Source organism: Lycium ferocissimum, chromosome 3, assembly GCF_029784015.1.
Source record: "Lycium ferocissimum isolate CSIRO_LF1 chromosome 3, AGI_CSIRO_Lferr_CH_V1, whole genome shotgun sequence".
NCBI lineage: Eukaryota > Viridiplantae > Streptophyta > Magnoliopsida > Solanales > Solanaceae > Lycium > Lycium ferocissimum.
In genome coordinates, this window is record NC_081344.1 from 2402939 (window position 1) to 2406072 (window position 3134).

Below are 3134 nucleotides of genomic sequence, written 5' to 3' on the forward strand. Positions count from 1 at the left end.
ATATGCTTAACTTTATATTTAAGGACGTTATATTTAAGGGACTAAAATAAACCTATTTAAGGGACTAAAATAAACCTACTCCCATAGATAAGGGATCAAATATGCTCAGGATAATATTTGAGGGACCAAAATAGACCTACTTTCATAGACAAGGGACACTTTTAACCCAAAACTCTGAGTCTTAAACCATGGCTTCAAGATTTCTCGGTTCCCAAACAGATAGGAAGCGAATATTGCCAATGACAAGGATAACCTTAGAAATTGGAGAAACAAACGCCGCATAATATATCAAATAAATTATGAAATTAATTAGCCTATCTGTATCGTGGGGAGGGAACAAAAGTGTAAATGAAAAAAATCTGATTACTCAGGGTACATGTTACTACAGTGACCTTATAACTTCAATATCTGATGTTTTCTCTATTCTGGGCACTTCTTGAAGATTTAGGCCAGCAGATTCGTATACTGCGCTAAAACTAAAACTGAACTTCTACACCTTGGGACTGCACAGGCCTAAGGTCCTTCAACTTAAAGGCCCTTACACGTGGTCATACATAACATAGAAATCACACTTGGAAAGGGCGGACAATTAGCTAGAGCAACGGCTACTGTAGTGAAACTAAATAGAGCTTCTAAGCCTTGGGACTGCACAGGCTCTTAATGTCCTTATCCTTGAGATACCATTCAGGTATTATTTTGGAAGCATGGGGATAGAGATCCTTGTATGCATTCTTGATAGTCCCTTCTGCAACTGTGGTTGCAATTGAGATATCTGCATGTACAACATCAGTCAAACTACATATACAGGGTTAGAATAAACAGCAAATATTTATATATCTAGAAAGCATCTTCAGCATATCCAGATCATCATTGTTTCTTGCACAACCATAAAAAGAAGGTAAATGCCCAAACCGCAGTGGTTTCTTTGCATCCGTAAGCTGTGTTAGCATGTATATTATTGCTGCAGCAATTGATATAGGACTCCTCCTGCAAAATAAGGAATAAACATTTATGTTGTTATTTAAGCAATGAGATAGGCACATAGAAGCCTTTGGCTAGTGATCTAAGTGATGACACCCATTTTCCCTCATGTTTCTTTTTTGCAATCAGCTGTTTAGAGCTCCAATTTTCTCACCAGAAAGCCTTAGGGAGCCTTTGCATATCTTTCCCATTAAAGATAAAGAGTTAAGCATTGTTTTAGAGGTATTGGAAAGAGTGGAAGAAGTTCAACACTGAATCTTGAACTCACATAACAAAAGCCTCTATGAATTATGCAAGACCCACCAGCAGTTTTCATTTATTTCAAAACTTGTTCTCTAAAAATCCAGAAGGGAATGCAATTTGCCATTGTCAAAATTAAAAGAGGCACTCATGTGAAACAGGACCATTCTTGTCCTGCTGCAGAAAACGGGTTTTCACTTAGAAACTGAACATTCATATCAACAGTTGACTTAACTAATTATTACTAGTGGCTAAGGCACTGATAGTTAATACCTTGAGAACTTGATTAAACAATAAACTGCAACCAAAATACTTCTGTACCTTATATCAAACTCTTCTGACTTCTTGACCGTTTCTTGACAGCCTTAATCTCTTCATGGTTCATACCAATGTTAGAATGAGAAACGTCTCTGACATTCATGCATGGTCCATGTCAGATAATACACAAACATTTATATTGTATTGAAGGCATTATTAAAGAGGAGCAGACCACAACAGTTGGTCTCACTCACCAGATAGTCTCCAGCATGTATAGTCCCCATCTCCATTGATTCTCCCATTTCAACCTTCAGTTGTTTCACAATGAATTCTTTTGCTCGGCCAATATCCTTCTTTGTAGGTCCATTGGCGATTGAGCATATTTCTAGTTAACACCCAAAGGTTCAGAGAAGTTTATAATGAGGACTAAACCATTTATCTGCATAATCAGATATATCATGGCAAATACCTTACAGTACGTGCTTGCCTTCTTGCCGACACGCAATGTAAATACAAGCAGCCACCAAGGCTCTCCAGATTCCTTCCTCTCGTACACTTTGGTCTTCCAACCTTTTGTATATCTCACTTGCTCGGTCCTGCAGAAGATTAAGGAAAGATGCATGTTAAAACGGCAATGAAAATAAGACTTAATCTTACATAATGAAGGAGCAAATATGTTCCAATGCGATAGGGTTTGATAAGGATAAAATTAAAGATTGATTCCCATAGAAGGGATTAAATAACTACTGCCTTGGTCCTCAATCCACGCCTATATATTTCACTTCCCATATATTCACCCCTTGTTGTTAAAAACTCAAATGCTTGACAAAAATAATAGTGTCACATAACATGGGATAACAAGGGTAAAAAGTGAGCAAATTGGATCCATCATCACCACCAGCAGATAGGTTTTCATCTTTTAAAGATCTTGATACTCTTTCTCAGGCATATGAATCAGAAATTAAGGAACTAATAGTGACAGAGAGGTGTACAGCTACTTAGTCATATTTATTGTCTTTCAATTGTGGCACGGGAAGGGGCAGGTCCGAGAGAAAAAATTAGGGGCCACTGCAAAATCCTCTCCATCTCCACGATAATACAACAGTATGACAGAAATTATCATGGACAAAAGTAATGGTTGTTGTCAGAAGGACGGAAGGACAGCTCCTCCAGAGATGTCCTGTGGTCCCTGACAGCGGTGGCTGCATAGGACCCCTAGCCTTTGCGTTATGATTTTCAAATATCATGGTGCAAGATCATCGCATTTATGGGCAGAGACCATCAGATTATGATGCGAAAGTCATCTTCTTCAAAAGCAGAGAAGACTAGAGAGAAGAAGGTAACAGCATCGGGCACCTGGAATTTCAGTATAAGTTTAAAAGACCTTGGGTTACTTTACCAGAATAAGAATTACCGACACCTTGGAAAGTATTGTGTTTAAGATGAAGCTCATCTAGTAAAATAAAAATATAATGCTAGGACACTAGTACGAACCAGAATCTAAACAAGCAAGCAACAGCAATTTGAAAATTGCCCTGAGTTTTTTATGCAAAAAAAAAGAAACAAGAAAAATCTAACAAAACAGAAGCACACCTTTATGGTAGAAACAAGGCTCAACCTGCAAAGAAGGAAAAAAAAAATTAGTTGTTAAAAAA

General features: G+C 37.7%; 1 long non-coding RNA gene across 1 annotated transcript; it reads right to left on the reverse strand.

Moving 5' to 3' along the window:
* Positions 1-261: 261 nt before the first annotated feature.
* On the reverse strand, positions 262-774 carry LOC132050826 (uncharacterized). Its single transcript, XR_009413507.1, has 2 exons — positions 621-774; positions 262-476 (listed from the first exon to the last, which is right to left on the reverse strand). It is a non-coding gene; the product is annotated as an uncharacterized LOC132050826 (long non-coding RNA).
* Between the last annotated feature and the right edge of the window lie 2360 nt (positions 775-3134).